At 56.1% G+C, this 26,682-nt stretch overlaps 1 protein-coding gene across 2 annotated transcripts in view; it reads right to left on the bottom strand.

Annotated features, from left to right (window-relative positions):
* The window catches only part of RPL38 (ribosomal protein L38), a 280,950-nt gene that overhangs the window by 17,696 nt on the left and 236,572 nt on the right, over positions 1-26,682 (bottom strand). The gene's annotated exons all lie outside the window — the stretch shown is intronic.

Here is a 26,682-nt window from a genome sequence, read left to right as displayed (position 1 = left end):
GTATAAAAACCACCGCTTCCACCGCTGAAACGCATCTGCCCCCGAGGCGGAAGCCACTGGCTGTTTCCCAGCACAACGTAAGAAGGAGAAACCTATGCCCAAGGTGAAATGTAGGGATGCAGAATGTACTGACGTGAGCTGGAATCCAGCCAGCCCAGCGAGGTTAATAATGCACTTATACAAAGCACTGCCGTGTCTTTAATGGTTGCAAGTGGTTAGAACTTCAGTTTTATGTCTCCTCCGAAGCAGAGCTCCTCGGGCAGCGCAGTGCCGCCTACCCCAGGATGAGGAAGCAGAAGAGCGTCGCCTACGGAGCGACTAACACCACTGCAGAGGGAGGTTTTCCATCAAGGTCTCCCCTCCAAGTACAGACCAGGCCTGTCCCTGCTGAGCTTGCGAGCCCAGATCCAGGCATGGGTGCCAGAGAGAAGTCAAAGGGGATGGGAAATGATTTTTTCACGCGTAATCTCTGCAACCAACGACACTTTGCTTTCCTTGTATCGATCGCCTCCGTGGCTCCTTCCCAGTCGTATCGTTACAGAAGGACTTTTTCAATTGGAACAAAATAGCTTCCCCTTGCAGAAGGAGAAAAGCCAGAACCTCCAAATAACATTGTAATAGATCAGGCAACAGCGAGGCTCTAAATAAACCTGGCAATAATTGTAACTGAAATTCAATTCCGGGCAAGAGGAAGCGGGGAGGGCTGGGCTGGGCGGAGCTGATCTTTCCTTAAGCAAGGCCATTTGATTTGCCGCCTGGGATCAAGCCAGCGCTGAAAAGCATTAGCTGCAGGGACTGGATGGCTCTGAGCTGTTGCAAGGGGCTTTCTGACCAAGCTCGCTGGTGGCCAAAAGTCATTGCCATTCTTAGCTCTTTGGTGACCTGTGTGGAACAAGTCTGGTGCGTCAGCCACTTCCTGGAGGACAGCGTCCACATCCCAATCACCAGCATGGCCTAAGCACTGACTGGCCCTCGTTGGCAGTCTCAGCTGAGTGGGTCCGTGGAGGGTGAGCTTGCCCCTCTTACCCTAGGAGAGTTTGTGCGAGGGGCTCCCTGGATCCCTCACGAGTGGCGCTGGCAAGGGGGAGCCCTCGAAAGGGAAAAGAAGATCACGAATGTATCTCACCCTCCCTTTTCTTTCTCCAGTGCACCCTCAGCCCAGGATGGGAATGTCTCCAGGTGCTAAAGGGTTAATCCCACAGTCTGTCTGGGTGAAGTTCTCCCGCCACGGGTGACCCAGAGCTGGGAGGGAGCCGCTGAGCCTGAGACACGAGACAGACGCATACCAGCACCCACCCAACCCACGCATGAGTGAACACCCACAGACGCACCCTAACCATCATGCACAATGCCAGGCACACACTAGTGTGCTGAAATTCACATCCAGATCCACAAGTGCAAACCTTCCCCGCCCCCGTGGAATGGCACCATTAAAGCGAGATTGCTGGAGCTGCAGTAATTACTGCTGTGTACCTTGGGGAGACATGCGCAACTCCCTAAAGCCCAGCTTTTCATTGCAAACCTATTAAACAACCGTGTTTAACAGAGAATGAGGGATAACGGCTCTGCAGAGACACCGCCATTGCATTGTCTGTGAAGAAAATCTTTGGATCTCGAATTCCTCTTTTCTCTGCACCCCGGCCTGCTGGATGGGAGCGTGTGCAGACGTGTGTGTGTGTGTGTGGTCCTTGTGCCTCCGTGTGCACAGTGTGTGTGTGTGTGTGTGTGTGGAGTCCTTGTGGCTCCGTGTGCACTGTGTGTGTGTGTGTGTGTGTGTGTGGAGTCCTTGTGGCTCCGTGTGCACTGTGTGTGTGGCGTCGTTTTGGCTCCTTGTGCATGTGTTTCTGTGCGTTTGCACATGGATCTGTGTGCATGAGAGTGTTCATATCTTTATGGGTGGGGTTTGTGTGCGTGTGTTTGCATATGTGTGCGAGTGGCACAGAGGGCCTGTCCAGTGTGTGTGTGTATGTCCAGCCACCTCTCCCTGCTCCCTCTCTCTCTAGTGCAGCTGTCGCCCTGCTCTGGGTGAGTATCACTCACGTCAATTGTGAATCATAAAAATCACAATTGATGTTTCAATGAGTTATAATTTATAGAGCAATTACCTTTAATTTCTCTTTTATTGTATTTTAATGGTTTGAAATTTCTTGATGAGATTTGAAGGCGCCGCTCCCATCCCGGGGCTGGGGAAGGGGCAAACCGCCCTCCCGATAGCCCCCATGTCCCAGTGCGGTGGGCTTGGCCCCACAGAGCCACCTTGTTACCCAAAACCAGCTAGATAATCTCCGTCTCCCCCATCCCCTCCCACCTGCTGAGTGTCAGCGTGTTCCCAGCATTGAGGCTGGCACTAAATTACCTTGCTAAGGGGAGGCTTTGGGATAAGAGAGCAGGACCAGGCTGCCGTTAATCAGAGCGCCGGCGGGGAATGGGGGAGCAGGGGGCTGGAGGCTGGTAAGATGAGGAAGCCAGTAAGGGGGGCTCTCCTCCCTCTCCTTGGCAGAGCCCAGCCGGAAGCTTGGTGCCAGTGTGGGGGGGCTTGAAGCGAGGCTGGCGAGGTGGCCAGGCCTGGGGGCACTGTGTAAGGGTGTCTGGGGAAAGACTTGGCCTCTGAGACACATGCAGCAGGGACAGAGGCTCACGACTTCCAAGGAGAGGAGGGGGAAGGCTGCCTGCCACCCTCGCCGTGCCCAGTATGAGCCTCCGACTTCCCTGGATCTTGTCCCGCTCTCCCGCCGGCCCCCGGCGCTGCAGCCCCTTTGCGAGAGTCCTGCCCCTCGTGTTGCTCGCCCCAGTCGCTGCTCTTGACAGTGACCCTGTGGAAGCTTGAAGCTGACATTGATCCCTGGGCCGCGTACGCTGGTTTGTTATTGTAGGGTCTCTCTGGAGCAGTAAAGTGCATGCACTGGTTTGTTATTGTAGGGTCTCTCTGGAGCAGTAAAGTGCATGCGCTGGTTTGTTATTGTAGGGTCTCTCTGGAGCACTAAAGTGCATGCACTGGTTTGTTATTGTAGGGTCTCTCCTGAGCGCTGGGCTGCTGTGGGTGCCCATGTGCAGACGCCTACGCCTGCTTTTCAGACACATTTAAAAGCACGATGATTGTGGAGCCAAACCCACAAAGCACAGCAGGCTCCTTTGAGCTGAGCTAGGAAGCTCGGAGCCCCACGTCCCGTGCCAGGCAGTGGGGCTAATACAGCTTCGGAGATCACAACGCTCAACTCTTGCTCCAGGGCAAACTGCTTTGAGCGGCTGCAACTTCGACAGCTTAGAGCTCCTTGCTTCGAAACAACTCTCTGCCTGGTGCGCTGGGGAGGAGGAACTGAGGTCAACATGCAAGAAGAGAAACAGGCCATGTGCCGGGCCGTGGCACTGAAATGGTTAAAACCCTGGGGGTGGGAGTGGGGGATGGAGAAATGCTGCTAATTGCCAGTTTGCAGGCCTGTGATATATTTTTCTCTCTCTTTCTCTTTCCTCACAGGTAGGGCAGGTGGTGGGTTTTCTTTAGCTGTAAGAGCCAAGCCAGATCTCTGGGCTATTCATCTGCAAAGCCTTCACTGTGGCCCCGAGGCACACAGATATCTGTGCCGGCCTGGGGAGCGGATCATGACCCAGACAGCCACCAAAACACGTTTGAAATGAAGAAGCAGGGGAAGGAAAATGGCAGTGACGTTTTGCGGAGCCGGTTGGGGCTGGGGGTAATCAAAGAGCTCATGTAGCGCAGGGCACAAAAAGGGAAAGGGACTATTGAGGATGGCTTGTAGGAAGCCTGGAGTCAGGTGGGCAGAGCCTGAACTCCTGGGTTCTGAGGGATAGAGGCAGGACTCTTAGATTGTGAATGGTTAGACCCAGGACGCCCCAGGTTCTGGGCCTGGCTTGGCTACTGGCTCATTGTGTCCTTAGACATTAGCATAGTTGGTGACAAAGTGGCTGACTCCTGGCGCCTCACTGTGCCTCAGTTTCCCCCACCTATAACATGGGAAGAATGATACTGGCTCAGCATTGGAAGGACCTTTGAGATGCTGGTGGAGGCCCATTATGACCCATCCTGCTTCGAATGGACAGAATAGATGTAGCCCAACTTCTGTGATTCCCCTTTCTTTCGCTCTCAGTCCCTCTCCCCTCCATGCACGTCTGACTGGAGCTGAGCGACATGTGGGATTTCTGAGGTCAACTCAATCCCAAAGGGAGCTTGGTTTGGAGCCTCTCCAATCTCCGGCCTCCCCAGAGCGGTCTGAGGCCAGTGCTTATAACCACAGAAGGGGTGTGTGTGTGTGTGTGGGGGTCATTGCAGGGCCTTAGGAGAAGGGCTGGGCTGGGGAGAGGCAGGAGAGGGTGCCGGGATCAGCCCCCCTCCCTTACATCGGGGGAAATACAGGCAAATCAAACCAACAGACAGGCCGATGGAGGTGCCAAATTGGCCAGTAGGTGTCAGTGTGTGTTAATAGATGGGAGCTGATTCCTCGGCGGAGTTGTGTGTGTGTGTGTGCGCGTGCGTGTGTGCATTGATCAGCAATGTCTGGGGACACTAGCACACACAGGCGTGTCCAGATCCATTCATCTGCCCTGCAAATGCGAAGTGCTCTCCCCACCCGTCCAGAAGTGAGAAAATATCCCATTCACTTTCCCGGGCCAGGAACAATTGCAGAGGAAATCTCCGTGAAGCTGGAGTCTTTGGACACTGACTCTGAGCCGGGCACAGCCCACGCCTGTGGGGCACAGCATGCCAGCTCTCTGCCCATGGCTGTCGCGACACACAGCCCGGCAGGGAGCACGCGCCCCCATCTACCTGCCGCCGGTAAAACGCGTTTGATGCTGTGGATACAAGGGGGAAAAGGCTGAGACGCAGCTAACTCCTGAATTTGAACCCAGGCCGCTGGTGGTGTAAGGCCAGGGCGTGCTATGCTCTGCCCCACCCAACCTCCCGGCCCACAGTGCCAGCGGTACCCTGAAAACGAGTTGGCCGCCCCCCCCCCCTTGCGGCCAGGGTGCCTCTGCTCTTTCTTCTCCCTCTTCCAGGTCTTTTTACACAGACGCCACACGCTTGCTCGTCCGAGTACAGCCCTTATTGGGCTCCGGGCTTATTCCACACAATCAGCTCAAGTTTGACGCTAGGGGGGATCAGCCCCTCTGCCCCCAAGGCACAAAAGCCGTCTTCAGAGTGAGAGTTCCCCGTAGGCTGTGGACAAGCTCTGGTTTACGGCGGCAATAGCAACCCTGGCAGCCCCCAGATCCAGGGGGCAGAACCAGAGGGAGCCCCACTCGTGGCTGGTTGGAAATGAGCGGGGGCCCCAGGAGCGGGGCAGCTCCCTGGCGGGAGTCAGCAAACACAGGGCAGGCGGGGCCCATGCCGGTAAGAGGCAGAGGGCCTGAGCGTGACCGTGACCGTCCTAGAGCAAACAGCCACCCAGCGAGGGAGCGAGCCAGGACCAGCGCGCGTGAGAGACAGGGAAAGCGATCCAGGGAGAAGGGAAGCAGAGAGAGGGGCGGACGGAACAGGGCCAGGCTAGAAGAGCAGCAGCGAGTGGGCCAGCCGCACGCTGGCTGAGAGGTTCACGCAGACAGACCCAGGACAGGAGGACACAGCGAGGGGAGAAGTCCCTGTGCAGTTGGTTTATGTTTCCAGACTCCCCCAGGAGTATTTCTGGTTCCGAGCAGCGCCTGGGGCTGCGCAGGGAGGAACAGGCTCAAGGAAGCCTGAGGGGATTTGGGCACCTACATTTGAAACCCCCCGTTCTCTGCTTGCGCAGGGCTGTGATCTAACCACCCATGGGGTGTAGTGGAAGATCATGTGAACTGAGGGCTCGGTCCTGGGGGCGTTCCAACCCTGCTCCAGCCAGCCCCGAGTGGAGAAAACACCATGGTGCCCCCGTACCAGAGGGATAAATAAATGGAGATATCCCATCTCCTAGAACTGGAAGGGACCTTGAAAGGTCATCAAGTCCAGCCCTCTGCCTTCACTAGCAGGACCAAGTACTGATTTTGCCCCAGATCCCTAAGTGGCCCCCTCAAGGATTGAACTCACAACCCTGGGTTTAGCAAGGTAATGCTCAAACCACTGAGCTATCCCTCCCCACAGGCAAGGCCTTCCCTGCACACGCCAAGCTTGTTCCATGATCAGACTGGCTCTTGGCTCGGTTTCATGGCGAGGTGACGGAGGTTTCCTCATGTTGCAGGCAGACTGTCTCTGGCCTGGCATCTGGAATCACAGTCCATCAGAAATCCTGACCCTAACCAACCCCTACTGCACACTAGGGGCATAAAAATCCCAGCCGTCCACCCAGCTTGAGTTCCCGCTTTGCCTGCCTTATTTGCCATGGTCTCCTGCCTGGAACGCTGTACCACCCACAGCGACATCTAGTGATTGAATGACATGCTGCAAGTAACCGTGGCATTGCTCGCCTCATTGTCTGTGGGGAGGGATTATAACATAGGGCTGGAGGCACTTTCAGCTGTTCAGACAAAAACTCCAAGGGAAACTCTAGCGATGGGAACCCACCTGAACGCCAACTGAAAAGGAATTTGCTGGACGCAGATGAATAAAGTTTATTAAGTGCAGCAACAGCCACTTGCTACTAATAGATCGGGGCCCCATTGTGTCAGGTGCAGCACACACGTGTAGAATAAAAACATCAGCCCCTGGCCCAAAGAGCTCCCAATCGCTGCTTGCATTACAGCTGATTGCAAGGGTTGGCCTGAGAATAAGACTGGGAGCCAGGAGCTCCTGCATTCGAATCCTATGCCTGACACTGACACTTGCCTGGGGCCTTGGGCACATCACTTAGGTCAGAGTTTTCAAAAGCAGCCCTTTCTCTTGCATGCCCGGTTTGAGAACCCCAGAGCCTGATTTCTCAGAGGTGTCCCGCCCCATGAGGCCAGCTGGGGCTGCAAGCACTCAGCATCTCTAAAAATCAGGCCCTGGGCATCCTCAGTTGGGTGAAGGGAGGCGCCCAGAATTTGGAACCATTGGCATTAGCCTCCGTGCCTTGATTTCTCCATTTCTCAGTAACACTGACCCGCCTCCCCTGGGAGCGGAGAATGTCCAGGAAGCCTTTGAAAGAAGCTAACACTATGACGAGTCCTGCAGGGTTTCAGTGCACGGGATTCTGGGGAGCGAACGGGCAAGCGTGGCTCACGCCCACAATGACAGATCGCAGAATGTCTTGCCGCGTTTACAAACTTCAGGCTGAACCAGCTTCCCTGGGTTCAGAGACCATCTCCCCGCTGCCCCTGCCGGCTCGAGGAAAGCACCAGAAAAGCACAGGGAGCTCCCCCACCAACCTTGTCCTCTCGTTCAAAACGGCCCGTCGGCGGCTCTCATTAGGGAGAAGAGAGAGGAATCAGAAAGCGCCGGCGTGGTATGAATCAGCACCCAACTGACCCACTTTCCCCACTGTCTCCAAGTTAGCGTATTGATAAGCGTTGACTGCCTCCCGTTCTCCTTGGTGAATAGCACAGAGGGGTGTCTCCTGGCGCGTTGCTAGCTAGACGGGCAAAAATAGAAGGCAGGGCCCTTGCAGCCAGCCAGCAGCAGCTCCGCGGCACGACGCTCGGTTCCAATTGATTACGGGGGCGCGCTGCGTGGCAGGAAAGAAGGCCCCCAGGTAAATAGAGCAGAGCCTGGAAATGGAAAAGGAACGGCGCCGGCTGCAATGAGCCGCAGCGCGGGGGACGTTTGCCGGGCTGGAGGGGCCGACGGGAACAAGTTAATAAGAACCATGAGAAAAGCAGCGGCCGGAATGATCTGGATCCTGGGAAGATGGATGGTGCTGGGGTGACGAATGCACACACCCGGGGCTGGGAATGAAAACAGAGAGCTGAGGGAGCCTGAGGGGCTGCGGGGGGAAAGGGCCCGGGAGTGGGGAGGGGTTAGTGGAGGAGGAGAGCCAGGAAGAGCTGGGCTCAGAGCTGGGGCGCGGTAGGAACCGCCGGAGCCAGGATCCGGATTGAACTGCCCGAGCCATCCGCTCACAGAGCTCCCTTTGCTGCGATGGCGCAGTCCCTTCACCAGGCCTAGAGAGTGTCTCCTGCCGCCCATCACCATAGCCTCTGGGAGCTTCCCATGTACCGTGATAGCAAGATCCCTGGGGGGCGCCCGTGTTGTCAGATGTTTCAGGCCCCTGAAAGCTCTGCTCAGTGTGGGGAACTAGTGGGCTATGAATGGAAGGGAAAGTGCAGGCGGTCCGAGGCTGTTCAGAGGGACCCAGGTCCGAGCTCTGGGCCGGCGTCCTTCTCCAAGGGCGGCTCGATCCAAAGCCGAGTGTGTTAAGCCACATGGTGCTGCCTGCAGATCAGGGTGTCTTTGCTCATCCCCTTGAGTCATTGCTCAGGGACGGGCTCTACATGCCAGATCCGTGCACCCCGGTGATGGTGTCACACCTGTGGGACTGGGGGGGCAGGGGGAGGGCAGGCTGGAGTGGAGAGGAGTGGGCTCGAGGGAGGATCAGCTCTGAATCAGTGGGAGCAGAAGGGTGAGGAATGTGAGTGCAGGTTACGCCAGCGCTGCACCAGTAGGAGGAGCTGCCCCCGTCGCCATCCCTGCAGCCGATGCCGCTCCGTTTCCAGTGCATTGCTGCATCGGGATCCACAACACGACTTGGGAGGAGTGTCCCTGCTGCTGCTAGCCTGGGCTCCCTGCCCTGGCCTGTCAGCCTGGGCTCCCTGTGCCCACCTGCTAGCCTGGGCTCCCTGCCCTGGCCTGCTAGCCCTGGGCTCCCTGTGCCCACCTGCTAGCCCTGGGCTCCCTGCCCTGGCCTGCTAGCCCTGGGCTCCCTGTGCCCACCTAGGCTCCATGCAGGAGCTTTCTCGTCGGCTGGCAGCATGTCCACAGGTTGCTTTGGACCCCCCTTTCTGGAGGGGAGGCCTGAGCTAACGGGAGGCCTCTCTGACACCCTCTGGACTTCTGACCAGGGTTGTGGAACAGCGGATTTAGGGACCAGCCCCAGAGAAGCCAGCCCAGGGCTGGGCAGCCGGGGAGCGATTCCCAGTCCTTGCAGCGGCCATGGGAGTTCGCCCCCACGTTTGATTTAAGGAGCTCCCGGCCCACAGCCGCTCCCCAGCCGGACATGGCGCCGAGCGCGTCGACAGCGCGATCCCAGAGATGGCGTCTTGCCCTGGGCTGAACGGGGAACAGCTGCCGGTGCCTCCCCGGGTTTAAACTTGGAGATGGAGGCTTGTGAAAGAGAGGAAGGGAAAGCACTTTACAGTGAAGGCTTCCAGCCAGGGCTGGCTGCCCCCCGCCCCTCCCCGGCGCAGTGCCCCAAGCTCCATGCAGCGCAGCTGGACTTTGCTTCCCGGCCTGGGTCACCTCAGCAGTTTCCTCCATGCTGTGGCCAGCTGGTTGCTCAATCGGGGGGGGGGGGGTTACATTTCCTGGAAGATTCCTGAGGCCAAGCTGGGACCCGGAGCCCAGCACTCGCCACCGCTGGCCCTGGCCCTGGGAATCCAGCGATTCCACGGGGGGCGGGGGGGGGGGGGGTTAGGTCTCTTCTTGCCCTCTCATCAATGGGAGGGACTGGGAGGAGCCAGGCACTGTATGGGCAAGAACTGTGCATGCTTCCTTCATGCAGCTCACCTGTGCCAGACCTGCAACCCCCTGCTAGCCCAGCCCCCAGCCCTGCTGGTGCCCCTCAATCCCAACCTGCCGCCCCCTGCTAGCCCAGCCCCCAGACCTGCTGGTGCCCCTCAATCCCAACCTGCCGCCCCCTGCTAGCCCAGCCCCCAGCCCTGCTGGTGCCCCTCAATCCCAACCTGCCGCCCCCTGCTAGCCCAGCTCTGGGCTCCCCCCATCCAGATCTGTTCATGCGCCTGAGTCAGAACTGGAATCCCCATTTAGCAGACAGGGAAACTGAGTCACCAAGCGGGGAGGTGAGGATAGAACCCATTTCCCCCAGCCCGGGGCCCTGCCTCCTCCCGTTGGCATTGCTGCGTTTCCTATCCGTGCCTGCAGATCCTCTAGGGCTCTGGTTCACTGCTCCTCCTTTGGCTCACGCGATAAATTGCCCTGTTTGTTTCGTTCTCCCTGAAGCACCCGGCACCAGCCGCTGTCAGGAGGCAGGATGCTGGGCTAGCTGGGCCATCTTCTTATGTCCCTGCTGCTCACCTGCCCCGGGCTCGCTGAGCTCTCTGCGCCGGGGCATGGCAGGTTACCGACACCCTATCGCGCCGGCTCTGGTCCTGCTCAAATCAGGGGGCAGAGTCTGCACTAACGTTTGCCCAACAGAAGCGGCTGCGGGAAGCATCACTCCAGACAGCAGCCCAAGGCAAACCCTCCGCGGATTAATTCTCACCTCACTCCCTCCCGCCTGGGCAGCAGTGTGACGCTGCCAGTGGCTGGCATCCCACCCCTTCGCGGAGAACGGGAAAGCTGCTAACAGGATTAAACAGACGCCCCAGCTGCTTGGAATCCCTGTTAGGCCACCGGTGCCCGCGGGAGAGGCACTTGGCCGCTCTGTGCCTCAGTTTCCCCTTTATAACGTGGGGGCAGTAATTCTTGCCAGGGGCCTGGCTTTGCCCAGCAGGAGGCTCTGGGTGCTGTGAAGTTCCAAGTGGCCCTGGAGTGCAGTGCAGTGACACCGTGGGGGCTGCTAGCCGGCCGGGGGGCTCTCACAATGCCCTTTATTCCACAGCACAAAGCCGGGGTGTGAGGCCTAACGACCAAGCGCGGGTGCAGTGCTATGGAGAAGCCGCACCTGGGCAGTGCACTGTACAGGGAGCCCCAGCTGCACCTGGCTGGGGACGAGCCATCAGCTCCCGCCTTGATCTCCATTCCCCTGCAGGGAGCGTGCTGATCATTACTACAGGCAAGTGCGTGGGAGGAGCATTCCCCGGCGGGGAGCTGGGCTGGCCAGAGTCACCGTTTGCAGGGGATTGAACCTGACTCTCATCGCTGAGAGCCGGCAGTCAGCTCACAAATTCTAAAGCGACTGCACCAGCGCATGGAGTCTTGTGGTGCCTCCCTCCTCTGGCTGGGGCACAAACTTCCTCTGGGGCTCGGGGGACTCCAGCAAAACCCAAAAGGCCCCCCCCTGGAGCCAGCGGGCCTTGGAGGCTCAGGCCCCCCTGGTGGAAGGCGGAAGTTGACCCTGTGTGGTGGAAGTTGACCCTGCCTGTCCCTGTCAGGGGACAGCGATCGCTGCTCAAACCATCGAAATATAGCAGAAGGGAGGTGGGGGCAGGTTCTAGGCCACACCCTCAAGGCACAGCCTAGCTGGAGAGGTGCCAGTGGTGGCTTTCTCTGCGCCCTCCAGATACGGGGATACGGCCTCCAGAATAGATTAGAGCAGCCCTGGGGTTGGTCTAATTTACTGCGAGCTCCCAGGGCTGCCTATGGGCTGTGCAGCCCCTACAATGTTCCATGTTACTCTTTCCCCACCCTGCGCCTTGCACCGGGGGCTGCCTAGGGGGAATTCTCCCCTGGCTACTTGCAGCCCCTTTCCCACCCCCGCGGAATGGCTCACCGGGGCCAGGACAGGGCCAAGCATCTGCTCCTAACTTCTCTCCCTGGAACACGTCTGTAGGGCTCTACGGCCGGGTGACCACGGAGCGGAAGCCATGGGAGATGTAGATATGGATGTCATTGGCAGAGAGCATTCGCACCAGGTAGGCAACTGGGGCTTCATCCCCAGAACCTCCAGCCAACGACCGGGCTGGTTCTCTGGGGACGTCCGATAAGGCTGGTCTAGGGCTAAGTAGCTAACAGTCATCCACCTCCCCAGAGGGAATGTCCACAAACGGAGACTGAGGGAATCGCAAGAGGGAGCCGGGCTGGGCTGCTAATATTAATGAGCAATACTTTGCCCCCTGAATGTCCTGGAGGCTCTCAAAGCAACTGTGGATGATTGCTCTGTCTCATGGCGCCCTGCAAATGTAGGTGAGCAGCATTAACCCTGTGATGGGTTGCCCCCCTCTTCCAGGGTGCCACCCGATGTACTGGGGTACCACTGAGCCTGCCTGTTGCACCAGCCTGGGTTCCCTTACATTGCCCTGCTGAGCCGGGCCCTCAAGCCTCCTCCAGCCCACACAGGCAGGGACACCCCCACCTGCAGAAAGACAGACGCTGAGATCAGCTCTGCCTGGGAACAGTCAGCTAGGGAAGTGCTCAGCCCTCAAGTGCACCCCCCCCCCGGGGTGCAAACCCCAAATTGTATTGTCTGGCGCTGCACAGCAAACGGCACCGCGCCAGCTCAGGACATTCGCCCCCTCCCTCAAGGTGGTGGAAGAGCTGCACAGTTTCTTGCCTCCCCAGTTATGAATTCCACAAACTGGTTTTAGAGAAAACAAAACCAAGTTTATTAACTACAAAGGAGAGATTTGAAGTGGTTATAAGGGATCGCAAACAGAGCCAAGCAGATTACTGAGCAAATGAACCAAACATGCAAACTAAGCTTAATGCACTAGAGAAACTGGCGACAAGTGGTAATTTCTGACCCTAAGTGTTGGTTTTGGCAGATTGCAGTCGTTCTTGAAGACAGGCGGCTCTTGCTTGTGGTTTAAAACTCCAGGTATTTCCTTCACAGACCGGACACCTTTTCCAGCCCGGGCTCAGGCCTTCTCCCTGCCTGTGTCCTTGTTTCTATGTTTCCAGCAGTCATTCTGGGTGGGGATTCAGTGAAGAATGAACACTGATTAAATCACTCCCTGGCCTTAAATAGGTTTTACATATGGTGGGAACCCTTTGCTTTCCAGTGTGGTTCCCCCCCCGCCCCCGCAGTGGAAAAATACTGGTATTCTATCGTGGTGTCCAGTACCAGGTGACATGATCACATGACCCTGCAGTGTCAAAGCAGTCATGAATCAAAGGCCCCATGTAGCATCCCAGGAAGGTGGGAGATTAGCATCTTCAAAGACCTATTGTCCTCCTTAATGGCCCATCCAGACTGATTGCATTCTGTCCAGTGGGCGTTCCCCAGGTGTGAACCCACTTGTAATTGATACATAATCAATATTCCTAACTTCCGATACAGAAATAATACATGCCTACAAATAGGATAATCATATTCAGCAAATCATAACCTTTCCAATGATATTTGAAGACCCACCTTGCATAAAACACGTCTTAGTCATGCCATATTCACATCATAACAACATCTCTATGAAGAATATGGGGCGTAGTGTCACAAACCCCACTCAGGTGTGGAAACTGAGTCACAGAGAGGTAACGTGACCTGCCCAGTGTTACACACCGGGTCAACGGCATTTCCTTGCAGTGGGATTGGCAGCAGGCAGGGGTTGTGAATGAAATTAGTTCCTGCACTAAAATAGAGCGCCCGATTATTCTTTATCATGCCCAGTTTTAGCATCAAGCTTCATGGTAATGATCCACTTTCCCAGCCAACACCTGCGAAGTGTCTGTTCAACGGGCCGGCTGGAAAACGGTCCCTCCGATTCCACATGCTTGTTGGGCTCATGGGGCCTGTCCCAGACCCTCTGCTGCAGCCGTGAGCACCTCATCACCCCGGACACGGTGCTCCCTCCAGTTGGTTAGAATTTGAGCCATTGCAAAGGAACGAGCCATTTACCCATGTAAATGCTCTCACACTGCACGCCTCTCACACAGGCCCGGCTGCATGCCCCACCTTAGCTCCAGGGCCCTGCTGGGCATTGACTCAGGGGGAAGAACGTACCAGCCATTCAACAAACCAGCTTCCTTCAGTGCCCTGGGGTTGGTCTCCCACCCAGGACTGGGCAGGTGCAGCCCGAATTCGCATGTCACAGCACCGCCGCATGGTGGCAGGGCGTTACTGCAGTCTATTGCCCTATTTCTGAGCATTGCTGCGTGATGATGGTTGATGGCACCAAGACATTCAAATTTTAATGACCCGCTGGTTTCAGCGCTCCCACTGAATTATCTGCTGCTTGAATTAAAGCAGGCAGGACGGCTCACTTGGGACAGGGGAGCAATCTTGCTGCTAGGGTAGACGGTAACAGGTTCGGGTCTCGTCTAGGTGGCCCTGCTGTGGGGAAGGGCGTTCTTTGGCGAACTGGTAGCTGCTCAGAATTTGAAAGGAGCAGAGTGGTAACCCTGCTGCCTGGGCCAGCATGCATCCCGGTGCCGCAGGAGCTCCCAGCCCGCTGGGCTGGGTGCAGCGTAGCAAGCACAGCCATCACATTGCTGGTGTGCAAGCCGTTGTGGGACACCTCGCACGTGCCAGATGCGAACGGGGCCAATGGCTGTTCTTTCCTTCCCTGTCAGGACGTGGTGCTGGCCAGGCGGTTCCGTGGCACTGCGCTCAGCCCGGACTCCGTTGCCTGGTTATTTCCCCCGGGTTGTGCCAGTTCTGCGTGTCGCCCGTTTGCACTGCCCACGCCATCTGGGTGGCAGGAGTTCTGTTCGTGTTCCTGTTTCTTGGCCTTTATGTAAACGGCGTGTGTGCAAAATCTGAGTTGATTGTTACTTTTTATTTGTATGGCTGTCACATCTAAGCGCCCTAGGGACCCGGGACCCCGCCGTCACAGCTAAGAGCCCCAGCCGGGGACCCGGGACCCCGCCGTCACAGCTAAGAGCCCCAGACAGGGACCCGGGACCCCGCCGTCGCGGCCAAGAGCCCCAGCCGGGGACCGGGACCCCGCCGTCACGGGTAAGAGCCCCAGCTGGGGACCGGGACCCCGCCGTCGCGGCTAAGAGCCCCAGCTGGGGACCGGGACCCCGCCGTCACGGGTAAGAGCCCCAGCCGGGGACCGGGACCCCACCGTCATGGGTAAGAGCCCCAGCCAGGGACCCGGGACCCCGCCGTCGCGGCCAAGAGCCCCAGCCGGGGACCGGGACCCCACCGTCGCGGCCAAGAGCCCCAGCCGGGGACCCGGATCCCACTGTGCGAGGCACTGCGCAGCCACAGCAAAGACACTGGCCCTGCCCAAAGCAGCTCACACACTGACTCTAAAGGTGGCCTGGGCTGGGAGTCCGGGACGTGCAGGGGGTTGACGATGGCCCAGGTAACCTTTCGGCGCCAAGCCTGTGGCAGCAGCGGCAGAAAGCACTGTGATGCAGCGAGACCCGGTGAACCAGGGAAGCTGGCCCTGCCTGTTCAGTGGGCTTCTGCCGCCCCCCCACCCCCGGTGTGAAATGTGCTTGAAAAAGAAACATAGGGAGGGGGGGAACCAAGCCAGACTGCAGGTAAAAGACCCCAGGGATCTAAAGAAAATAACGGCCCCTCCTTTCTCGCCGGCTGCTGGGGAATGTGTGTTCTGCACTGTTTAATGTGCAGCTCCCACGCACACTGGGAAAATTAAATTTAAAAAAAGAGAGAGATTGCTTAGACCAGGAAAATTAAAGACCCCCCCGCCTCCCCCCCCCCAGCCCTGTGACTGAAGGCTCCTTCCCTGCTGCAGCACACGTGATCACTCGCTATATATAACCACGTCTCCGTGCCCAACGGCAATGCTCGTTTCATCCCATTTAGATTAAAAGGTGGAATTTTCGTCGGGGCGCCTGCTGCTCCCGGCTGCGGCTGGATGGCGGAGATGCAAGGTGCTCTTTCCCTCTCACGCGCACACCTCCTCCCTGTTACTCCTGCCGGCTGTTGTGGCAGATCCCGGAGTCACCGTGGCCACCCGGATTTCTATCGCGGCTGTTCCTTATGGACCCTGATCCACGTTCCAGGCTGTTCTTGCTACTCCCCCATCTCGGGGGGCTCGGGGCGGGGGAAGGACCCACTGGAGCAAAGAGGGAGAAACGCGGCACTTTGCAGGGCACTCAGGAGGTGTCACGGGAAAGCGAGAAGGACCTGAGAGGTGTTGCTGCTGGAGAGGCCTGAATAACCCCCATGTAGGCAGCATGTAGGGTGGGAAGAGCCACTCGTCAGGGCCGGCTCCAGGCACCAGCGCAGCAAGCAGGTGCTTGGGGCGGCCAATGGAAAGGGGCGGCACGTCCGGCTCTTCGGCGGCGGGTCCCTCACTCCCTCTCTGAGCTGCCACCGAAGAGGAAGAGAGGGAGCAAAGGACCCGCCGCCGAATTGCCGCCGATTGAGCTGCCGAAGTGCTGCTGATTTCCGCTTCGCCGCTTGGGGCGGCAAAAAAGCTGGAGCCGGCCCTGCCACTAGTCCCTCGAGTCCAGGGGTTCCCCGCCAATGGAGCAGGCCCCCAGGGTGGGTCTCCAGCTGGTACCTCGTGCTCCCCTCCCGTTCACTGACGCATCTCTATGCTGGGCGGTGCAGAGCCGTGCTAGGTGCAGTGGGGCCTCACATCCCCTTGGCACCTCCAGGCATGACTGCCATGCTAATGACGCCAATGCCCGTGGCCCAGCCCATCCTGCCAGCTCCAGCACGTGGCGCCGGGTCCCGGCACTGGGCTTACTGCGATGAAACGGTTGCACTGACCCCGGCTCCCGGCTGCCTCCCTGCTCACAGGGGCCTGAAATGTCGCCTACCTCTGCTTCTCCGGGGCTGCGGAGACACGGCAACCTCCCAAACACAGAAGAACGACAGAGCCGTGGCCCAGGCCCAGCATCGGCAGCAGAGCCCAGGAGTGGGGGGAGGCCTTCACCTGGTCCCACTCAGCGCTCGTCGCACGACTCCGTGCAGGGCGGGGGTACCAGGCACGGCGGCTCGGCGAGCTCTCCATGGAGCCGGGGGGCTCCGTTCCCGACAGCAGGGGAGCACAGCCCCGATGCCCTTGTTCTGCCAAGACAGCAGGGTGTTCACAGGGTGCTTGAGCATTGCCTTTTAGCCCATTTCAGATTCTTCCCAGAGTAAATTCAGAAGTGACAGGCCGGGCTTTAGCCACGAAGGAAAGACTGGGACCCAAACCTCCCTGTGGGTCTGGAGAACTTTCACAGGGATTGAACTGGGGCCAGCAGCACTGAAAGAACGGGCCAAAGGCACAGACCGGTCAGAGATCTTCTCTGGTGCAGATCCCACCGGGCAGTTGATTTACAGTGGTTCACTCTGCCACCTGCCACGTACTAGGGCAGCCCCAGTGTTAGTGTCCTCCAGTGTTCCTGAGCTGCCTGCACAGGTGAGAACTCCCATTTGTCTGGCCATGGTAGCCTCTCTCTCTCTCCTGCTTCTCTCCCACCCTTCCTTCCTGGGCTTTTTTATCCACTTAGCTCCCTGGCCCCAGTCTGATCTGGTCATCAGGAACTGCTCTCCTGAATCGGCCCCTCCCCGGGGAACTAACTGCTTAACGAGTGACCAGAGTGCTGGTTCAGTTGCTGATTCCCAGCACTCTGTCACAGTCTCCCTGCTAGCTGGTAGCAGTAGTAGGCTGTTATTCTCTTTCGTGGACCAGCCACCAGGGGGGACACATAACACACACTGGGGTTTTAACCCAAGTCCATCCCAGTTCAGAGCAGAAGCCCGAGCAGAATCCAGCTACAAAGGGGGTATGCTGGTTCTGAAATCCAGGCCCTCGTGTGACGTTTGGGGCTTGGGTCCATCTCGGACACTCCCCACAAAGCAATGGGTCAATTTGCTTCCCACTCTAGGATGGATCAGCCCGTCTCAGGTGCCCCTGCAAATCCTCAGCTTGCCCATGGAACCCGGTCCTCCTCCCCGCTGCTTCCCCACACCAGCCTAACGAGGACACGTCATGCCAACACCTTCCCCAAGGCCTGGTGCAGATGGGACGAGTCCCCATCATCCCTTGTGTAATAGTCCTCTCCGTGCCTGGTCAGCGCCGCGTCCCTTCCTGCTCCCCGTGCCCGGCCCCAGTTCAGAGACACCTTCCCTCACTCCTGCTGCCAGGGCCAGGAATTCTGAGTGCACTGCGCTTGCAGGGAGCCGGTGCCGGGGGAGGGGGGCCGTTTTGACAGCAGAAGCCCCCCCATTTCTGATTTCTGTTTGTTTTAAATTGGAAATGGGCCCCGAGCCCCCAAACATGGGGGCAATTTGATTCAGGATCCTCACACTGCAGCTGCCCCCCCAGCCCATGACGGACCAAACCAAGTGCCCAGCTCACGGCACCAGCAACCAAGGCTGAACTCTGCGAGTTGGGCCCCATTCCTCCCCGGGGCGGTGGGGGGGGGAGCTGGGACCAGTAACATATCGGGGCTAAGGAACAGCTTACTGGGAAAGAAGGAAGGAGGGGAAAGGGACCCCCCACAACTGCTTGGCGGGGTCTCCCCAGGGTGCGTGTGCTGCATTCTGGGACTCGGACACCCCTTTTCCCGCACCTGTGGTGAGCAGCCAGCAACGCCCTCACCTCCTTCAGCTCCCCACATGCATGGGGGGGGGGGGGTCCCCAGAGCCTCCCTTGGTTCCCTTCCCCTCTCAGCAGCCAGTGGGAAAGGGCCATTCACACAAACAAAGACCAAATAGCAACCACAATAACTAATAAGCTCTAGTATGTGTAATAAGATTTCCCAGGGATGTGGCTTTCGCTGAGGAGCTAAATTCTCTTCTGCTCAATCCATTGTTCCTCGGGTATGTGACCTACTCGGTATTATTGCACGCCGGTTATTATTACCATAAATCCTTCCCGTTTTCCTCATTCCATTTACATTAAATATAGCTCCTGTGACGTTGCTCAAATTAGCTTGCAGATGAGGACGCTGTCTGCATTAGTTAAAGCAGACGTAACCACCAGGACAGAGGGCTGGGGGGCTGTGTGGAGCTGGCGTTTTGTTTTACAGGGGCGGGCGGCATTTCCATGGGGCTGCTGTCCTTGGAAGCTGGGCTCCTGAAGAAAGAGCCCCCGAATATTCAGGGAACCAGATATTTGAAAACCAGAAGGAACCGGTGTGATTATCTCGTCTGACCTCCAATAGCACAGGCCAAAGAACCTCCCCCAGCAATTCCTGCATCCATCCAGCCCATAGCTGACGGTTGAGCAAGAGAGGTTTTGTAGCTCACGACATCCAATTAAAGAGTTCAAGTGAGGGGGAATGCACCCAGGTCAGACCCTGGGGGAGACTGCGGGGAGCGGAAAGCAAAATCCGGATTATTTCTCCCCTGCCCTGGTCCTGACAGCACAGAGCAGAAACATTTCATTGATCTATTGAGATTAATAAGCAAAGTGACAAGTGGGGCCTCTGGGGAGCTCTGGCGCCTCAGACAATTGTTGCAAGCACAGTCAATCAATACAGGCGCAGCAAAGCCTCATCCAATGCCCTAGACCAGCCCAGCACAACAGCTGGCCGCTGAAATCGGGCTGACGACCTGGCCCCATGGACGTCAGAGGCAAAACTCCCATTGACTCCACCGGGGCCAGGATTTCACCCTGTGTCTGTAGCAAAGCCGCCTCCCAGAGGAGAGTTATTTGCTGCCCCTCCGTGGGCACGTCCCTTTATTTATTTGCCAGGCCGTGCCCGTTCCCAGCTCAGGTACAGGCCCTTCCCGCTGCTCCCGGGGCTTCGTTCTCTGCACTGACTGTTGGATGGGGGCCCCTGTCCGGTGGGGGTGGGTTGAACTGAGACCCAGCAAACTTATGACTCCCAACTGGGTTTGATTTCTTGCCCTAGCGACGGTGAGCGAGTGTCCTACCGACCGCTCCGTTCCCTGCCTCCCCGGCCCCGGAGACACCTTCCCCAGCCCTCAGGCCAAGCCGCTGCCTCCGAGAGCCACCTGGGCCAGTGGGGCCACCCTGTCAGCTGGGAGGCGCACAGGCCTACTTTGCAAGGCTCTGCTGAGAGTTGCCGGCTCGCCCTGTCTGGTCTCCTTCTGGTCAGTGGAAAGCACTTCATCTTCATTCTGCAGCTTGAGCCTCTGCTCCCAAACACCCTGTCAGGAGCTGTGCGTGGCCGGGCTGACCTTTCGCTCCGGGGGAGTGATGGATGGCTGCTCTCAGCCTCCACAGCCCAGCCATCCCTTCTGTGGGGGACCCCTCCTCCCTGCATACCACCCCCATTGCCCTCCGCCATCCATCAGCTCCTACCCACTGGCCAGAGAGAGGTGAGGGATGGAACTGATCTGAGCCAATCAGCTAAAATGCACGGGGTGGAGTGTGTGGGGGGAAATCCAGTGAGCAGCCCAAAATCCAGTGGCCCGAGGGAAGGTAGGAGGCTGAACTGGCAAATTGCATGGGGATGGGTTTCTCTAAAGGAGCTTGGCGGTTATTTTGGACCTGTGGCTTCGCACGACTGTAGGGATGTAATCACGTGTGAAATGTGAGTGTGAAAGTGAGTGTGTGCACAAGAGCGGCTGGGCGTGATGATGACTGTGCCTGTGTACGACTGACCATGAGTATGTGAATGAGGTCACGTGCCTGCGTGAGTGCATGTGGGGGTGAGAGTGAGCATGTGCACGAGAAAAGCTGCTGGGGAATGCAGAAAGATGAGTGTGAATGCAAGTGTGACTGGGAGTGAATAAGGATGTGTGTTTGTGCCAGTGAGGGTGTATGTAGCTGTGAGTGTGGGTGAGTGTGCGTGTGTGAGAATGGGTGTGTGCACAAGAACAACGGCGAGGTGAATGGGCCCGTGTGTGACTGTGTCCTCGTGAATGAGTGCCCATGGCTCTGAGTGCGTGTGTGAATGAGTGTGACTGTGTGGGGCTAGACATGATTGTGTGTATGAGCCTGACCGAGAGTTTGATGTGTGTGAGTCCATGAACTTGTGTGCCTGTATGTGCGTATGAGCATGTGTGAGCACTAGTGTGTTTGTGTGTCGCATGGTTAGAATGTGTGAGTGAGCAAAGAATCTGGCTTGGAGAAAGCTTCGGGGTCAAAGTGCTTCTTCCAACAGAGATTTTTTGGGTGGGCCGATCCTTTTCCCCCAAATGAGTTTTTGTAATTGCTTGATTTACTTAGCTCGACTCAGATTGGCCGATCTACTCGGCTGCCTTTTAATTGCTTGAAAAGTTATGCAGTGTTTCATGTTTTAAGGAGTGCTGAATTGTATAATTAAAACACTAACGGTGTTAATCAACAGTGCAGAAGAAAGACAGCGGAGAATTAAGCAGGCTTCTCGGCATCATAATAAAACCAAACCGGCATGAAGAGGGTCTGTTATGGAATCAATGCTGAATACTAATTCTCTGGAGTTTGGTGGGCTGGCGGGGGGGTGGGGAAGAGAGTTCTCGGAGACCCCCTCCCCACCAGCACAGCAAGGGAGTGAACGGCTGGCATGTGCTGCGGAGTTGAGCAGAAGAAGACTATTCGCATGAGAGTCAGCAAGCGGCTCAGGCATATGGTCGCGAACAGGATGGGACACAGAAATTGCTTTTAATGAGGGTTTTCTTTCAGTGGTGGAATTGTCCTTGGCACGCTGCGGCCCAGATGCTGCAGCAAATTGGATTGGGGTGGCGGTGGCTGCCAACTCCTCCTGCCCACTTTACACAGTGCTTTACGGGACCGCGCAGGCGGGCGTCCCGCCTCGTTCGAGCAGCTCCCCGTACTTGGGTCCCGCTCCCCCAAGGCGGAGCCAGCTGTCGTGGGAGCAGCGAAACTCAGGAGTCCCGTAGTCATGGCAGGAAGGGAGCTCGGGGGCTGGCCGAACACAGCACGCCTGGAAGGTTAACACATTTGGTCTAGTGGGCCTGCCAGGCCCACAGCGGAGAGTTGTCTCCATGTCTGGCCACCAGCCTCAGGATGGCCAAGTCTAGGAGCATCTCAGTGTCGTCTATTACAACGGCTGTTAAATAATAGTCAGACTTAGCGCTTCCCTAGCACTTGACTGTGAGGTGCTTTGTGAATATTAACCTGGTGAACGGGAAGGGCGGGTACTGCGGGGTGCAGAGAGAAGCTCATGACAGGGTTGAATCCTCAGAGGTTTGGGGGCTGGTTAGAACCTCTTGGCCTGCTTGGGACCAGAACCTGTTCATGACATGGGATGCCCTCCTCTGGCATCAGCTGCTGTCCGGGGTCCCAGCCCTCTCTCCTGTCCTCGGGCTCCTGGAAAGGACACGGGTCCTGTAAGAGGGGGCTCTCTAATCTAGTCAGCTCAGCTCCCGCTCCCCTCAGGGGCCAATGCAGGACTCAGCCGTTCTCTAGCTGGGGGGAGCCGGAGAAGGGAACCCCGAGTAAGCTGGCAGGGTTTGCCCTAGCAGAGTCATCCCAGTGCTCAGCAGACTTCGGGTCCTGGCTCCTTGGGCAGATCCCCCCTTTGCTGCGGGTGCAGGACAACCCTCCGCCTCTTTGGCAGCTGCCCTCTTCTGTCTGGGCGGCAGCCTCCTGCCCCACCTGTTGCTGGTCAGCCAATTAGCCACATCTGGGGAGGTGGCAGCTCCATCCCTCAACCCCTTAGTGGCGGGGGCAGAGTGGGGTTTAGACTCCCCATCACTGTTGCCTTGTCTATCCCCTCAGGCTGCGACTCCATGTTCCTGAGGTCGGCCTGTGACTGATGGTAGCGGGCAGGGATGAGGCCAGCACGAATCCCAGGCCAGCTCTGTCCCGGGATGCGGGACCTGCTTGCTAGCCCAGGGCTCTGCAAAGATGTCAACAGGTCTCATCTTGCTGGAGCAGGCTACCCCGGGAGGTTCCAGGGGGTTCCTGCCGCCAGGTGGGCTGGGGACAGCATGAGAATGGCTTCTTGGGGGGTGTTTCGGGGAGCCCCTCTGGGCTGAGATCAGGGAGAGTGAAAATAATGGATGAACACAAGAGCTGAACTTTCACCCCCAAACGGTGCGACTGCCGTGTAAGGAGAAGATGAGCCCAAACCAGAACCTTGGATTGAGCCTTGAACCTTGGGAAAGTCCCGGTGCAGCTGGGAGTGCTGGGGCTTGGCCCTTCGTTAGCAATACGACCAGGGCAGGCGGTTTGACAGCCCAGTGAGCTGGTACTTGGCACCCTAGATAAGAACTCCCCTGCCGGAGCTGAAACCCAGGTCTCCAGCGCGACTGGTGCCTCTTGGCTTGGGCCGGACTGGAACCTGCATTCCAGTTAAGCCACCTTTGCTATTTTTGCCCCATGTCCTGCCATTAAACCCGCACCGGGGCCTTGCCCCCGGCCACTGCAACGCACCCTTCTTAGGCTGTGGCAATGCAACCAAACCCCCCATCCCCAAGGAGACCGGTGGACGTACGGACCAAGGCCCCTCCGCCTCCCGGGCCAGTGGCAGCCGAAATTCCGCCCTCTGACTGGTTGAACGGGCTGCAGGAGTTCTACGCCAGCTCCCAGGACGTGCCGCCTGTCCCGGACGATGGAATGGGGAGCACCCAGGGGCCACCCTGGGAAAAGGGGAGGCTGGCACAGGTCTAAACAGCGAGTTCCTCCCCATTCCTGCTGGTCCGGGGGTGGGGGGCACACAGCCCTCTAGCTAACTAGCTATTGCTCTAACGTGGTGCTGCCTGTCACCATAGTATCGGAGCACCTCTGGCACCGTATGCCTCCCCTTCCCTCTCCCATCGCTGCCATCTTGTCTCACCCATTGCACAGCTCCTGGCGCTTCCTGCCCCCTTTCCTCTCTTGTGCCTAGGGGTTGGGTGCCCCCTCCCGAGACCCCTGCTCGCTCTGCAGGGTAGCTCAGTCCACAGGGTCCCCTGGGGTTTCACATCACGCTCCCATGCTCGGATATCTGTCCCTTCCCCTCCCCACACTTCACTGCCGCTCTGCATATTCAGCACGCTGCCTTGCGGGGGTGGACATGATAAGCAGCCCTTCACCAGAGGGGGCGTCCAAGAGTCCTGCAAAGCCCCCCTTTTCCTTACCCACAATCCCAGCGAATACACGCAAGCTGCCGGTGCTTGCGTCCCGCGGGCTGCCCAGCAGCTCATCCCACGAGCCGCACCCCGCCTGGGATGTGCAATGGGACACCAGGCTCTGCCGCGTATTGATGTGCTGATGCACTATTATTTTGCATCTCTACTGCGCCCGGTGATGGATCGTTCGGCTATTGAGGATCAATAAAGACTTTATCGTGTTTGCACGTTTATGTTGTTAAGAAGTAGTAAGTCACGGCGCCCAGGCTAGCGGAGATGGGTTTTCGATGCAGTCCCTTCGGATTGCCCTCTGTCCTCGGCACAGGCCGAGATAACTGGTATTGATCGCCGAAAGAGACTTAACTAGCCTAATGGAGCCACAGGGAGAGCGAGCGAGCCTGCGCGTGTATGCAAAGAAATAACCATTGATTACCAGGCGTGTGTACTTGGCTGGAGCGTAGGGAGTCTGGCCACATGGTCTGGTGGACACCCAGACTTGCTGTGTGGTGCTTGTTCCCTTGCTATTGGCAGAACTAAAAGACAACGCTCCACAATGTCGCCGGGGGCCTACAGAAATACACCCGGCATCTGCTCGCTTTTCAGGCACTTTCCCCACTGGCTGCGGAGCTGCAGTGATCCAGCAAAAGCGATTGGTGGAGGTGGAGCCGCGGCGATGTCGTTGGCGACGCTGGGACTCAAATTAGGAAGTGAAGAAAAATACAGACCCGCAATGAATTTCAGCTCCATGGGAAGGCAGCTTGGTCTAGGGCAGTGGTTCTCAACCAAGGGTATCCGGTACGCAGATGTAGAATTTGTTTTGTTACACAACTGCACTCAAAAACAAAACTATTAGGGTGTCGATTAATAGCAGTTAACTCATGTGATTAACTCAAAACAATTAATTGCCATTAATCGTACTGTTAAACAATAGAATACCAATTGAAATGCATTAAATATTTTTGGATGTTTTTCTACATTTTCAAATGTATTGATTTCTATTACAACATAGAATACAAAGTGTACAGTGCTCACTTTATATTATTTTAATTACAAATATTTGCAATGTAAAAATGATAAACAAAAGAAATGGTATTTTTCAATTCACCTCATACAAGTACTGTAGATTTTTTTGCGTTACCTAACTGCACTCAAAACCAAAACAATATAAAACTTTAGCGCCTACAAGTCCACTCAGTCCTACTTCTTCTTCAGCCAATTGCTAAGACAAACAGGTTTATTTTCATTTGCAGGAGATAATGCTGCCCGCTTCTTATTTACAATGTCACCTGAAAGTGAGAACAAGCATTTGCATGGCACTGTTATAGCCGGAGTTGCAAGGTATTTACCTGCCAGATATGCTAAACATTCATACGCCCCTTCCTGCTTCGGCCACCATTGCAGAGAACATGCTGCCTTGCTGATGATGCTCATTAAAAAAATAATGCGTTAATTAAATTTGTGACTGAACTCCTTGGGGGAGAATTGTATGTCCCCTGCTCTGTTTTACCCACATTCTGCCATGTATTTCATGTTATAGCCGTCTCGGATGATGACTCAGCACATGTTCATTTTAAGAACACTTTCACTGCAGATTTGACAAAACGCAAAGAAGGTACCAATGCGAGATGTCTAAAGATAGCTACAGCACTCGACTCAAGGTTTAAGAATCTGAAGTGCCGTCCAAAATCTGAGAGGGACGAGGTGTGGAGCATGCCTTCAGAAACCTTAAAAGAGCAACACTCAGATGCGGAAACTACAGAACCCGAACCACCAAAAAAGAAAATCAACCTTCTGTTGGTGGCATCTGACTCAGATGATAAAAAACATGCGCCAGTCTGCTCTGCTTTGGATTGTTATCGAGCAGAATCTGTCATCGGGGTGGTTGAAGCATGAAGGGACATATGAATCTTTAGCGCATCTTGCGATGCCGGCTACAACCGTGCCATGCGAATGCCTGTTCTCACTTTCAGGTGACATTGTAAACAAGAAGCGGGCAGCATTATCTCCTGCAAATTGCAACCCGACTTGTTTGTCTGAGCTTGATTGGCTGAAGTAGGACTGGGTGGACTTGTAGGCTATAAAGTTTTACATTGTTTTATTTTTGAAGGCAGTTATTTTTTTTGTACATAATTCTACATTTGTAAGTTCAACTTTCAGGACAAAGAGATTGCACTACAGTACTTGTCTGAGGTGAATTGAAAAATACTATTTCTTTTGTTTTTTACAGTGCAAATACTTGTAATCAAAAATAAATATAAAGTGAGCACTGTACACTTGTATTCTGTGTTCTAACTGAAATTAATATATTTGAAAATGTAGAACACATCCAAAAATATTTAAATAAATGGTATTCTATTATTGTTTAACAGTGCAATTAATCATGCAATTAATCGTGATTAATTTTTTTAATCGCTTGACAGCCCTACTTATAATGATATGGTAAAAATGAGAAAGTCAGCAATTTTTCAGTAACAGCGTTGCTATGTCACTTTTGTATGTTTATGTCTGATTTTGCAAGCAAGTAGTGTTTAAGTGAGGTGTAACTTGGGGGTCCGCAAGACAAACTCTTCCGCAGACTCCGGAAAGGGGGACAGTCGTCTGGAAAGGTTGAGAGGCACTGAGCTAGAGGGATGAGCACTCCACTGGGAGCAAGAAACACCCAGCCCACCACAACAATTCTTGGTGCTGAGCACTGGAGAATGTGACCTTGAGCTCTTTGGAAAGTCTGGCCCCATGTCTGCGTGATTTCGGGTTGTTCACTTAACTTCCCTGTGACTGAGTTCCTCCCTATGCAAAATGGGGATGATGTTATTTATTCACCTGCCTTGTGGGAGTGGAGGGGAAGTTGAGGGATTAATTCAAGTTTGTGCAGGGCTCTGAAGATGTGAAGTGTTAAGCACAGTTATTAGCGAAGGCAGGAGAGGTGGGCATCAGTGTTTGCTGGGTAAAGAAGGGCGAATTAATCAGGGAACCGGCGGGTAATTTTCACCTTCCTAAGAAAGGGCTTTCCCGTTACAAGGAGGAATAAGCTCTGTTGGGAATTTAATGCAGAGTTACAGAGTAAGACTTCTCCATCTTAAGCCCTGGGATGGGAATCCCTCCTAGGGCATTTTAATAAATATTTAAAATAAAGCTGAGTCATACCATTTTTCATCTGTCTTCACCAGGAGGGCAATTATGT

Source organism: Chrysemys picta, chromosome 12 (assembly GCF_011386835.1).
Source record: "Chrysemys picta bellii isolate R12L10 chromosome 12, ASM1138683v2, whole genome shotgun sequence".
Lineage (NCBI taxonomy): Eukaryota > Metazoa > Chordata > Testudines > Emydidae > Chrysemys > Chrysemys picta.
Note: the sequence above shows the minus strand (reverse complement) of the source record. Positions and strands in the feature narration are given on the sequence as shown.